General features: G+C 48.5%; 1 long non-coding RNA gene across 2 annotated transcripts in view; it reads left to right on the top strand.

The window, feature by feature from the left end:
- The first annotated feature begins 299 nt into the window (after positions 1-299).
- The window catches only part of LOC144771334 (uncharacterized), a 364444-nt gene continuing 350030 nt past the window's right edge, over positions 300-14713 (top strand). For both annotated transcript variants that reach the window (XR_013599277.1, XR_013599276.1), the window contains exon 1: positions 300-488. This is a non-coding gene — a long non-coding RNA (uncharacterized LOC144771334). The remainder of the gene's footprint in view (positions 489-14713) is intronic.

Raw genomic sequence — 14713 nt, 5'->3', positions numbered from 1 at the left:
TACTTTCACGTATCTCTTGTAAATATTTTCATGTGTACAGAGTGCACAATACAGGAAACGAAATAGATACTTTATGACATTTAAAACAATGTGTTCTAATCCGTCGGCATCTCAAACGTAGCGTTGGAAAATTCCAAGATGGCTGCACAAGTCCTCTGGATAGCTTCATTGTAGGTCGAGAAGCACCACAGTTGCTTTGGAAACATAACTAGGACGCTTTCTGCCTGACTTGCCCGATCCGATGTTAAAAATTTAAGGCAGAGGATTGGATGGACATTCCCAAAGAAACGTTTCTTGTTGCTCGCGCGGTAGTAGGGCTGCAGAGGCGGGAAATGAAAAATTTAACCCTCCCCTCATATTTACTTAGTGCTGGAAAACCATTGCCTTTAGTTGTGACAATCCAGAGCTTGAGCCTGCTCGACCGCATTTCTAACAGCGTAATGAAAGCAAAGATAGTCATCAACTCGAGATGAGAGAAATCGTTCAAAGTCAGTGATTCAAACTTAAATTATTGTTGTATTGTAATTGTGGCAATGAATGATAAGCAGAAAAGCAGATGGTTGAATTCATATGTAAACTGTTGTAAATGAAGCCAGTAAAACGTCCAGTAATGAGTAGGTTCAACTTTATTCAGCCCACCAAGAGACGTGACCTTTCCCTTGCCAGCCTCCGAACCAACTGCCCCCCCGTCCAAAACCTAACATTCAGAACAGAACCTTGACATCAAGGTTCTGTTCTAACATTACGAAAGCAACACAACTTCCCCCTTTCTCATAACAAACAAATTGAGTGAGAAAAAATGTCCATAATAAACTGAAACACAGAGAATGTGAGAACAGAGACAAAATATAAGAGACCAAATTACTCAATGTAAGGAGATCAGAAAAAAATAAGCCTAGAAGAGGAGTAAAAATGAGGTTAACCTAGTGAAGGAACAAACAGGAAACTATGAACAGGGTTTCACGTTTTGACCCCCAAAGAAGACTCGCACACGGGAGCTCGATTACACACCTCTTTATTCTCCCGGTGCGTACGTGTACTGCCGTCTCCTTCCCGCCTCACGACCCTCCCTTTCCGCCTGCCCTGTACCAACACCAGGATCAGGCGAGGCGACATGACAGAGCTCTTCAATGAGTCGAACAGGTCGTCTGGTTGTTCTTCGTGGACGGCTGGTTCGCACCTGTTCCGGCGCACGGCAGTCCCTTGTGTCGTCGGGCATCACTAAGCTGGGATGCGCTCAATCACTGTTTCCTCCTTGACTCGACGAGTCTATACCCGAGTCCCGGTCCTGAACTCGAGTGTAGACAGAGGGGTTACATCTTTTGAAGTGAGATATATTCCGTGTTATCCGTTTACCTTCAGACTCGGCTGTGATCATAGTCCCTTTCCGACTGGAGACTCGCAAAGGGTGTGCTAGGTAGCGACTGTCTGCTTTTGTTCTTCGGTCGCGTTTTACCAGTACCCAGTCTCCTTCATGAATGTCCGTCCATCGTGCATGTCTGCGTTGGTCAGCATAGTCTTTCATCTTTGATTTCTTCTCCTGATCAAATTTCACCAGAATGTCATGATCGGTGTTCACGGTTTGAGATTGTATGACAGTGTCCGAGGCGGGCAGCAGAGTGCGGGGAACTCGCCCAAGCATCAGGGTGGCAGGGCATTGGTTTGTGGTGCTGTGCGGCGTGGTCCGGTATGCTCGCAGCACTTCATTTAGCGCTTGCTGAATGTCGCGGTATGCGAGTTCTGCTTGCTGAACAGTCTTCTTGAGGGTCCCCTAAACCGTTCAACCATCCCGTTGGCTTGAGGCCACAAGGGGGTGAACTTCCGATGTTTAAAATTGAGATGTTTTGCAAACTCGGCAAATTCATGGCCGTTGAACGGTGTCCCGTTATCTGTTTTTGCCACCATGGGGATTCCCCAGGCTACAAATGTTTCATCGAAGACAGGGATGACAGCCGTCGCTTTGGTGGAGGATACTTGATGCGCGATGGGAAAGCGAGAATATTCGTCCATGATGACAATGATATATTTGCCTGATTTTAGTGGACGAAAGAAGTCAATAGAAACTTGTTGCCACACCCCATCTGGTAGCTCAGACATCTGCAATGGGGCCGGCGGTTCATCTCGACCCACTAACTGGCATGAGGCGCAGTCCTTGAGCGTGGCCTCCACCATTTGATCAAGTGATGGGAACCAGACGCGGTCCCGGAGTGCTATTTTTGTGGCTACAACTTCTCTGTGCTCTTCTTGGGCTAAGTTGATAACTCCCTGTCGCAATCGCTGAGGAATGATTATCCTCGCACCTCTCAGTTATAAGCCATCCGTGCTGATTGATAGTTCTTCTTGGACGTGTTTGAATGTCACGAGATCTTGAGTGTCGACGGATGTATCTTGGTGACTGTTGTCCAGGTGTCTCCATGAGTTGGTGCGTATCCGGACCATGATGGCTTGAGTGGTGGAATCTTGAGCAGATGCTTCACGAATGGCCTCTAGTGGCACTGCCGGTCGGACATGCGTTGTCAATGACGAAGTGGATATATTCCTCCGCTACAGAGCACCGCTCTAGTGTTTGAGCTTGTGGGTGCCGTGACATATAGTCCACTGGGCTTTCTGCTTTCCCGGGTTTGCGGACAGTAGTGTAGACATAGTCTTGCAAGCGTAGACCCCATCTTTCTATCCGTGGGGGCATCTTTGCCCGCGGGTTGCCGAACATGGTGATGAGCGCTTGGTGGTCAGTGATGAGTGTGAAATGCTTCCCATACACAAACAGGTGAAAGTGTTCACAGGCCCACACAACCGCAAGGCTCTCTTTCTCAGGCTGCGAGTAAGCCTTCTCCGTATCAGTTCGACTGCGACTGGCATATGTGATAACATGACGTTGGTCTGCTTCATGGTTATATTGTGCCAGAATGGCTCCCAGGCCTAAAGGACTGGCGTCCACAGTGATTTCAGTCTTTCTTTTGGTGTCGAAGTATGCTAAGTTGATAGCGGTGCTCACTGCCTTCTTGATTTCATTGAACGCGTGCTCGCACACGGGTGACCACAGGAATTGCTGACCTTGGAGAGTGAGTTCTCTGAGCGGGCAGCTGATGGTGGCATAGTCCTTAATGTAGCGGGCACAGTAACTTGCCATCCCCAGGAAAGAGCGGAGGTCACTGATGTCCTTTGGCTGTGAAGTGTCCGCAAGGGTAGACACTTTCTCAGGGTCTGGTTTCATGCCGTCTTTCGAAAAGATATGTCCGTAGAATTTTAGTGTGGACTTGTGGAATTCACATTTATCCGGGTTGAGTGTGAGGTTAGCACTGAGTAAGGCGTGGCACACTCGGTCCAAGGCTTTGTCATGTTCTGCTTGATTTTCCCCAAAGACCAGGATATCGTCACTATAGTTGAAAGTGTTTGGGATGCCCTGGATTACCCGCCGGATAGCTTCTTGAAAAATCTCGGTGGCTGAAGATATTCCGAAGTTTAAACGCTTATAGCGGAACAGGCTTTGATGTGTGGTGAAGGTGGTAATGTAGCGGGATTTCTCATGTAATTCCAGCTGGTGGTATCCCTTATTGAGATCTAGCTTTGAAAAGATGGTTGCCCCATTGAGACGTGCAATCATGTAACTGATGTGGGATCCTGGGTGTCGTTTCCTTTCGATAGCTGTATTCGGGGCACGCATGCCCACACATAGGCGTACTTTGTTGTCTTGTCCTTTCTTGGGCACGACCACCACTGGTGACACCCAGCGAGTGGGCCCTGTAGATCGTTCAATGATATCTGTTCTCAGCAGGTCTTGTAGCTCGTCATCCACTGCCTGTTGCAGGTGAAATGGCACCTTCCTGTGTTGCTGCGCTATCGGTGATATTTGCTCGTTGATGTGTAGTTTGACTTTGAACTGGTTAAGCTTCACAAGACCTTTGAAGAGATTTGGAAACTTGTTGACAATGTCTGGGGAGTCGTCCACCGTGTATAGAAGCTCGACAAGCTTGAGGCGTTCTACTGTCGGTAGACTGAGAAGGCAATCCGCCGCATCAGGACCCTCAATCACGTGGATGTGGGCTTGAATATGCCGGTCCTTATAGGTCAGAGTCATGCGGAACTGTCCCAGACATGGTAGGGGTTTCCTGGACATCCAGGTGTAGACTCGGACAGCGGCTGGCTCTAGTTTTGGCTGGGGTTTCTTGCTCTGATATTCCATGGTGCAGATGTAGTTCAGGGACGCTCCTGAGTCTAGTACAAACTTGGCAGGGTGACTCCCTATTTGAATGTTCAATCGTGGGTATTTCTTTAGTCTGTCTGGATCTGACACCATGCACATGTATTCATCGCTGTCTTGCGAGACGGGTGTGGGAGATGACGATTCTCGGGACGTCGACCTCTGGGATCTGTAGGAACTGACTGACGGCGCACTTGACCTTGATGAACTGGATGAGCGCCTTTTTCTTCCTCCTACTGCTCTTGCATGGTGGCGGGTTTCTGAACTTGGCTTGGATGTCTTCATTTCCTGCCGTCGCGTTTGACAGGCCACTTCGAAGTGATTTTCTCTTCCACAGCGGTGACACTGTTGTCCTATGGCGGGACACTGGCCTGAATGCGGGTTGTCCCGGCCTCACCTGTAGCATTTCGAGGCTGGTCTGCTTGCCTGACTGCTTCGAGTTCCGTTGCACGAGGAGGTTGCACGGAGGGACTGCGTCGGTCTTCCAGGCTTGCGGCGGTCGGAGCGGCGCCTCGAGTCTGTGTGAGACTGCATTCGGAAGGCTTGTTCTTTTTTTTCAGATTTGCTGGCCTCCATCTTCTTGGCGTGGTCTTTTGCTTGATCATTAATGTGAGTAAGATCCTCTATTTCTTCAAGCGCGTTTCTTTAACAATCGGCGGCGTAGCGATTCCGACTGGCACCCTTCAATAATGCGCAGTCGAAGCGCATCTTCGGTTTTGAAAGTGTCGAACTCACAGTATCGGGCTAGGTGTCGAATGCGAGCAATGAAGCCACACATTGGCTCATCCTTTTCTTGCGAAGCGAGATTGAATTTGTACCGCTCGTAGTCTAAGTTTTGTTTGTGGAGGAACTTCCTGTCTAGAGCTCCTTTCACGTCTTCATATGAGGTGGCGTTGGCAGCAGGCAATTCTTTAAAGATCTGTGCAATGTCCTTTCCTATCAAATTTCGCAGAGCTATCAGCTTCTGCTTAGAGTCTTGCACTTGAGACCCCGTCATGAAGTCCCACACAGATCCCCACAGAATTAATTATGGACCTTTTACGCATCGCTCTACAAAACAACTACTTCCTGTACCGTGATACATATTACCTACAAGTGAAGGGGGTCTCCATGGGCACTTGTTTTGCTCCTAACTTTGCCATCCTGTTTGCACATAACTTGGAGAAAACACTCATTCTCGCCCCAACCAACCCCTACATCTCCAACATCAACCTCTGGCGTCGGTACATCGACGACGTCCTGCTTATCTGGAATGGTACAACTGATAAACTAGACCCCTTCATCGACTGGCTTAACCGGTTTTTGCAATTGCCGCCCTAAGTGCGCTGGGGATGCCCAGACGTGGGTCCCAGGCACTCCACACCACTTGGAGTCAAGCTAGCCGGGCTGAAGAGAGGTGTTACCTCGAAACCGGTCCGGTCCTCGGATGCTTGATTCCGGTCTGGGAAAGATATGGCTGTTGTAGTTCGGACTGGACTGTTCCCATGGGGCAACAGGGTCAGAGCTGATTTGCATAAAGCCATTATCTGACCCAGGGTGGTGTGGAGTGCAAAAAAACGATGGATTTGGGCCCAGATCTTTTGACTGGGGGAGTGTGTGACATTGATCCACATTCAGTCCATCACTTGTTGTTTTTTACAATTGCCGCCCTAAGTGCGCTGGGGATGCCCAGACGTGGGTCCCAGGCACTCCACACCACTTGGAGTCAAGCTAGCCGGGCTGAAGAGAGGTGTTACCTCGAAACCGGTCCGGTCCTCGGATGCTTGATTCCGGTCTGGGAAAGATATGGCTGTTGTAGTTCGGACTGGACTGTTCCCATGGGGCAACAGGGTCAGAGCTGATTTGCATAAAGCCATTATCTGACCCAGGGTGGTGTGGAGTGCAAAAAAACGATGGATTTGGGCCCAGATCTTTTGACTGGGGAGTGTGTGACATTGATCCACATTCAGTCCATCACTTGTTGTTTTTTGCAATTAACCGGTCACAAGAGCATCTGAAATTCACAAGTGACTGCAAGAGCAATGACCTCCCATTCTGGACGTCACCATCCATGCGGACGACGGAAAATTGGGAACCTCGCTTTACCACAAACCCACGGAAAGAAACACTCTATTGCAATACTCTAGCTACCACCCGCGGGGTCTGCGGGATGGGCTCCCATATGGACAGTTCTTACGCATCCGACAATATTGCAAATGGCGTAAGGATTATTTCCATGAAGCTGAAATCTTGACTAACAAATTGATTCACAGAGGATACCCCCGCCGCCTGGTCACCAGAGCAAGAAAAAGAGCCTGGTATTGCCACCGCGAGCACCTCCTCACACCCCAATCAAAGAAGTCAATGACAAGGATACCTTTTGTATCTAAATTCAGCCCTGACAGCAACAAGATATGTAAAATCATAAAGAAAAACTGCCCAATGCTACGCTAGCACAAACAATTCCAAGACGAACCGCTCTTCTCTTACCAACGGGGCAATAATCACGCCAGCCATCTTGTTCATGCCATCACCTTGCCACAACTACCTACGGACAGACACACTATCACTGCAGCCTGGGGCTTAGATCCCATCTTGGGGCACTACAGATGCCAGAATTGCAGCGTTTGTGAACTCACTTCCAATACCAAGGACTTCACTTACAATGGCCGTATACACAAACTGAAGAACCATACCAACTGTAGGTCACAGAACGTGATCTATGCCATCAGATGCCCATGCGACCTCACATACATCGGGCAAACGACACAGATGATAAAACAACGCATCATTCAGCACAAAAGCAGAATCAACTGCAAGGTACTCACAGCTCCACTGGTCGCACACTTCCTTGAACTGAAACACCTTGACACAGACATTAGATGGCAAGTGATTGAGAAACCAACCCTCCCCACTCGGGGTGGCGACATCAAATTCCTTCTGAACAAGGCAGAGTGCAAATGGATGACCCTCTGCAACTCCGTCAACCAGGGTCTCAACACTATTGTTGAGTGGAATAGTACAGTCACAACATAATCTGTTGCCCTCTCTGCCTCCTGTTACGCACACCTTGTTACATTGCGTTCCCTGACTGAATCCCTTCCCCCGGTCCATTTATGTCTGTCACTGGCAGCCTCCCTAATATTCATCCAACCTCTGCTTCATAAGCTGATCATTCCTTCTGTATTCTTTCTAGTAACTCATTTATATGCTTATTTACTTTATGATGTCTTTTTGTATATGTCGGCCTACATGATCCCGCACATTGTCACTGATTTACAAATTTGTGGTAAACGTATCCTGTTCCTTGTTGTATTCCACTGTGCCCTTATAGCCAATTTACCAGCTGTCAGGATTTACTTTCGTTATCTCCGTGCCCTCTCCTGTTATTTATGCAATATAAATACATGGCACTTCATACGATCTCTCATCATTTTCACTCCCACACATGTATATGCCACCATAGACACTGTTTGTGCTGCGATAGCCACTTTACCAGCCATCAGTAATTACCGTCGTTATCACTGTGCTTTCCCATGTCATTTATGCAATATGAATGCATGGCACTCCATGTGAGATTCCACCGTTGTCACTAATAACTGTGTACATGCCACCTAAGACACTGGTTGTGCAGCGTTAAAGTTTTTTGTGCTACGATAGTTTGTTAAAGTTTTTTCCTTTATTGACAACGTGCACCTTTAATTCTTTCCCCGCTCACCGCTGTCCCCGCCCCTCCCCTTGCGTCTTGATTGACGCCCCTCCGTACACATCACACATCACATGACCAACCTCTCCCCTGCTTAACCCCGGAAGCCCATTCCTGTCCCGCCTGCTGCTGGATTAACACAGCCCTTGGATCTACTCCCAAGCAGATACTTTGATTCACTCAGGTACGTGCATACCTCCCGCGCCGCCCATCCGCCCTGATGCCTTCAGTCCCTGTTGGCCTTGTGCACCCTGATCGTCCCCTTACTTTCCTTCTTTAGGATCTGCGACCTTGCTCATGCGAGCAACTCGGATTTGCTACCCTGGAGACGTTTATTGACGGCGTTCCTTTCACCACATCTCAACGTTATTATCCTGCCGCTAGCTTTGCATGTACACCGCCCCCGCATCCCCTATTTATTCTCACTGCAATTTGTTACACTTTTGTTTTAGAGTCATCCCGGAAGACGCTTCCCCGCTTCCTCACTACGGATCTACTTTTTCATGTCCGTGTAGCCTCCAGGTATGCCTACTCTAGCCTTTAGCTTGGTCTGCCCTTCTGTATCCAAACCCCTCCCCTGCCTCCTCATACCTGGCCACCCCTGTCCTCCTCTCCACCGCTACCTGACCGCCTCCAGCACCTCCGTATCCTAACCCTTCCCCCGCCTCCTCACACCTGGCCACCCCTGTCCTCCTCTCCACCGCTACCTGACCACCCCCAGCACCCCCCTGCGCCGTCCTCTGCTCACACCCGCCCGTGGTTTTGTCGCAATTCCAGTTACCCAACCCAGTGCCACTTACACCTGCACGCTCTACATTTTTTCTAACTGTTGACCCGCCCTGCCCTGCCGGCACTGTATCTGCAGCCCTTACCACACCGCTAACCCCGATCAGTTCCTCACATTTCCCCTAGGTCTCCCGCCATTTTATTGCCATCCAGCGCTGTCCATGCCTTGCGCCCACATCCCGTGCCCCCTCCTTGACACGCTCACTGCCACCCTACACAGTCCTTACCTTACGTCCACTTCCCGCGCCCCTTCCTGGACACGCACACAGCCATCAAGCACAGTCCATGCCTTGCGCTTACATCTCGCGCCCCCGCCGGGCACCTTCACCGCCCACCCTTGACTCACCCTGTCCCGCACACATCCTGCTTGTACCGCCAATTACCCTGACAAGCCCTTTCATCGCCTCACACCTCACCCCCACACCAACCCACCCCCCATGTATCTTGCCAGTTTCACGCAGTCCATCACCCTTGGCTCTGTTCCTGCCCCCAGCGCCCACCACCCTCCCCTTCCCGCCTTTACCCTTTCCCTTCCCCACTGAACTGTCCTTTTCGTCCCTCAGCACCCTCAAAACCAGACAACCTTGTCCTGAAGACGATCCCAATTGATGAGGATCGAAAAGCCGTCGACTTTACAGCGTATTACTAGGCGCATCTTCTACTTTGGCTCAATACAAATCGCGAATTACCCTATACAGTCACTTCAATTTGTTATTATTCTTGAGCCACCCACTGTATAATATTTACACTATTTTTCACTTTGCGCCGTTCACGCTGTTCACCTTGTCACTTGCGTCGCCACGTACTTCACTTGTACACACTTGAGCACCAAGTGCTATCTGGTTGTCATATGATTTCTCTCATACATTGCTGCTATAACTGTATAAACTTGACTCTATATAATTTTTGTTGAAATATAAGATGAATAACAATCTAAACTTAATCGAATAGTAGTCTCCTTTATTTCTGCACTTGTAATGCTTGCTGCATACATGCTTAATTGTCTACAAAATATTACCTGTTGGCATATTGTATGGTTTTCTGACTCAAAGATGGCCGCCGAGGAGGACGTGGGTCTTCATATATGGCATTTGCTTTGATATCTCCTGCTGCTTCTCACAAAGGTAGTCGCTGATTTGGACTCACCCTTTGGCGTAGGCTCCAGTCCTTTTACACGGTGCTCGGGCAATGCGTAGGCCTCCACGCGACTCAGGTCGCGTCTCACGCTGCTCTCTCGCGTTGGAGCGCTGGAGCGCTGGAGGAACCGATCTTCGGCTGCACACTTGACAGATGGCGCGGCAGCGGGGGGGGGCAGAAGCTGTGGGTCACAAGGATCCCACCCTCGTCGCTAGTTTCACGTTTTGCCCCCCAAAGAAGACTCGCACACGGGAGCTCAATTACACACCTCTTTATTCTCCTGGTGCGTGCGTGTACTGCCGTCTCCTTCCCGCCTCCCGCTCCTCCCCCGCCTGCCCTATACCAACACCAGGGTCAGGCGAGGCGACATGACACAGGGGAATTGAATAACAAACACCTTGTCTTTGCAATACTCAATCTGAGCCCAGCTCGTAATCAAGTAAGTACGCAGGGATTTTCCTTTCCCTTTGTACCTGACTCTTCTTCAGGCTCCGACACCTCTCTATCCCCACTGGCACCAGCGGCACTGGCACAGCATTCTCCTCCACCCCGCACAAAACTTGGTACTTCTTCTCCCATCAACATAAATCCACTACAGCCTTCAACATTCTCAATCTGTTTTTCTCTACATTCACCACCCTTCTGAGCAATGTCACTCTGCGCCTATTCCAATTCTTACTGTTCTCCAACACAACTTACTCATCGAACACCTCTTTGACCTTAAAGGGACCCCAGAATTTGAACCAGCACCTGCCACAATGACCATCCTTAACTTTTACCCAATCGCCACTCTGAATCCTTGAGCACATATAACCATTTATGGGCACAGAAGGCTCCGCTGTGCGTCCCAACCATCCAGGAACCAGCTTGGTTTTAGCTTTACGCCCCCTCATGGTGTCAAAGGGAGTTTTGTTAATACTCACATTGAGGGTTGTGTTATGTGCCCAAACAGCCTCTTGGACCGCAACAGAGACATCCAAACCGCCTTGCAAAGCAAAATGTACAGTACCCTTCACCATGCAGTGCATCCTTTCCGTGATACTGTTACCCTGTGGGTTATAAAAAGTGGTGCGGTGGTGCTTTATTCCATGGACAGAAAGAAAGTTTTTCATTTCATGTGAAGTTAACTGTGTGCCATTATCCATTAACAAAATATGAGGAAAACCTTCCCTCCAAAAGACTTCCCGCAAACTGGCAATGGTACTCTTAGTAGAAATAACCATTTAGAATAAACATCCACCAGCACCATGGCAAATCTAAGATCCCGATTCACACCAGCCAAAGGTTCGATAAAATCCAGACCAACCGAATGCCACACTTCTCCCAGATCCTGAATATGACCCAGAACAGCCTGCTCTCCCACCTTAAGTCGCTTTTCACTTTCCCTTCACACAAAACACCTTTCCACCCATTCTGCGACTTGAACATCTTCACCAGGCCAACTAAATATTTTCTTTCACTCTTCTCTGAGTCAACGTCTGCCCCAAATGTCCCTCATGGGCCAACTGTATAACCTTCCTTCTCAGATTCTCCGGAGACACTAATCTTTACTTTACTTTAGACTCATTTGTATGGTGCACAAATCATCCCCAGGGGATCTCTCGGCGCCAGAGAGGGAAGGCTAATTGTAGAATAAAATCTCTAAAATAGCCAGTTCTTGAGCATCTTTATAAATTGTGGTAGGTTGGGGAAGGCACAAATTTGTTCAGGGAGCTCGTTCCAATGTTTGGGGGCCAGATAAGAAAACGCACGACCACCCATTTTGACTTTCCTTATTCTCCGGCTGCAGAGCAGGCTACGATTGCTAGATCTGAGTTGTCGTCCAGGTTGATAGCGTTCAATTTTATTAGTCAAGTAAGCGGGTCCCGTTACGTGCAGGGACTTAAAAAACATGCATAGCAGCTTGAAGATAGCTCGTTTCCTAACAGGAAGCCAATGTAGTTGGCGTAGGAGAGGAAGGGAAGGGGTTTGTGCTGGTTTATTAAGGGCAAGACGAGCTGTTGTATTTTGAACAACCTGCAATTTGGATAACATGTCTTCCCTAATTCCTACCAACAAAGAGTTGCCATAGTCAAGGCGACTAATTAGGAGCGACTGAATGAGGGCCTTTCTGGCGTTGAGCGGTATCGAGGGGAAGATTTATCTGAGCATCTTCATGGTCCCGAAACAAGTGCCTGGCAGAGTCTTCACCTGTTCTTCCATCGATAGCTTATTATCTATTCTAACACCTAAGTTCTTAGCCCACCCTCTTGGGGAAATAGCTTCTTCTAGTTCTGATGGCCAACAGTCATCAGAGGTCCACAGTTCTTCTGCCTTGCCAAACAACAGTATCTCCGTTTTGGAGGAGCTAAGTTGCAGAAAGTTCTTCCTCATCTAACTTGCTATGCTAGTCATACAGTTTATGAACTTAGCTTTTGTTACTGCAGGGTCGTTCTCTATGTGCACTATCAGCTGCGTATCATCAGAGTAGGATATGGTTTGAAACCCACAGTTTCTGATGACTGAGGCCAAGGGGGCGACATATAGGTTGAATAGAGTGGGGCTCAATATAGAGCCTTGTGGAACCCCCTTATCCACCGCAGCTGTATGTGACACAACAGACTCCAACTGGACGTATTGTGTTCTGTCGGACAGATAATTCTGAATCCATTTAAAGGCCATACCTCCGACACCAATCTCTCGAAGCCTGTTCAACAGGATACGATGAGAGATGGTGTCAAAGGCTTCCGACAGATCGAGCAGCACTAACATAGCTGGAGAGTCCTTAGCCAATGACATCCTTAATATATCGGTAACCTCTAGTAAAGCGACCTCGGTGCTGTAGGATGCACGGAAGCCGGACTGGGATGATTCTAGTATTTTGTTCTGTTCTAGATAGCGAGAAAGATGTCGGTTGATTAGTGTCTCCATGATTTTAGAGCAACAAGGGAGAAGGGAAATCAGCCTGTAATTCTGTAGATCAGTAGGATCTGCTAGAGCCTTTTTGAGCAGGGGCTTAATGTGTGCGTTTTTCCATTTGCGTGGAAAAGTGTCCGTCGCTAATGAGATGTTACAGATGTCTACAAGTGTGTCCGCTAGGATCGGGGTTAGCTCAGACAACCGCAGGTGGTACCGGGTCTAAAGAAGAATCCGATTTCGCCTGACATAATAAAACTCACCTGCTCACCAGTAATGATGGGCAAGAATTCTAAGCTCGGGGAGCAGGGGCTTACATGGAGGGAGGCTGTCTCATGAACATCCTTTTCAGGCCTGAAGGAGCGATATATCGTGTCGATCTTATTAGTGATGTGGATCGCTAAGTGATCACATAGTTCCTGTGTGGATGGTGGGAGCGGATTATTCGCCAGTGGATTTGTGAACTCCTTTGGGATGGCAAAGAGCTCTCCTGGCTGAGTTACAGCTATTTAAATACATTCTATGGGCCTCTCGGTAGAACTGTTCGTCTTGCTCGGATTTGGATTTTCTCCATTTCCTTTCTTTTACCCTACATAGGGCTTTTTCCCTTCTGAGTGTATCTGTATACCACGGAGCAGGGGCTGCCCTGGCCTGGATTTTTACCATCTTCAGTGGTGCAATAGAGTCTAGGACATCTGTTATAGATGCCTCACATAATTTTAAAGCCATGTCACAATCATTTCAGTTCATAAGTGCTGGAGGAGTATAAGCACCGCTAAAGGCGGGAGCTGTCACCTTTTTCCAGGATCTGCGGCGTTCTTTGCGAGGTTGCGAAAGATCACCCAATTTCAGGGGGCCCAGGAAAAGCTTAGTACAGAGTGGTCCGTCCAACCTACCCTCTGCGGAGGTTCCACTACTAGTTCTGAAATGTTGGAACAGATGGTGTCCAATACATGACCCGCCATGTGTGTTGGGCTAACTACTCTAGAAGAGAGATCAAGGGATTCCATGGCTGCAAGCCATGTACCCTCTCATCAACAAAGTGTCCTTACAATCGGACAATTCATCCAAAAGTATAATAAACAGTCTTCCTGTCACTGCAACCATACTCTCCCTCCTGCCCCCATTCACCACCATCTTACACACCTCCTGAAACACTTCATCTTTGTCCAGCTTCAGCACTCATTCTTCCTTAGAAAACACACCCACTCAGTAACAGGCAACGTCCTCCAACCAAGCCTCAGCACCTTCTTTTTCCATATTGCAGACAGCATCACCATCAACCAGCTCCCATTTGACAGACAAATGGGACAAGGCATCAGCTTGAGAAGGCGCCAACCAGGGATGTACTCAACAGTATACACATATTCTTGCAGACGAGCCGCCAACCGTGCTAACCTGGCCAACCCCTTTCCAGCCTCACCTGGAGTTAACACCTTCAATAACGGTTTGTGATCAGTCCTCATGAGGAAGTTTATGCCCCACAAATATGTCCTGAATTAATCTGTGGCCCAGGTGGCCGCCAATGCATCACGCTCGATGACCGAATTTTTTTTCCTGTTTCCGTCAAAGATTTTGAGGCAAAAGCTACCGTACGCTCCAGTTTGCGATGAACCTGAGCCAACACAGCTCCCACCCCAGACGCACTAGCATCAACAGTGAGGACTGATTTCAAGGACGTGTAGAAGGGTACCAGAATACCTACCTCACACACCTCCTGTTTGATCATATCACCCCATTTGAATGTACACCCTTTTTTTAACAAAACCTTCAAACCTTCCGTCTTTATCGTAACATTTTCCACAAACTTAGCATAGTACTCGATGAGCCCCATAAACGATCTCAAATGATCTTTGTCACTGGGTTGGAGGGACAATCTACTAGCAGACAGTAACTCCCTCTTTGGCGTCTCCCCATCTCCCAAAATGGTATACCCCAAATACTCTATTTCCTTGCAAGGAAAAACACAATGTTCCTTCCGTAATGTAAGGCCCACTTCCATCACTCGC

This window comes from Lissotriton helveticus, chromosome 1_1 (genome assembly GCF_964261635.1).
Source record: "Lissotriton helveticus chromosome 1_1, aLisHel1.1, whole genome shotgun sequence".
In the NCBI taxonomy this organism is placed as follows: domain Eukaryota; kingdom Metazoa; phylum Chordata; class Amphibia; order Caudata; family Salamandridae; genus Lissotriton; species Lissotriton helveticus.
Note: the sequence above shows the minus strand (reverse complement) of the source record. Positions and strands in the feature narration are given on the sequence as shown.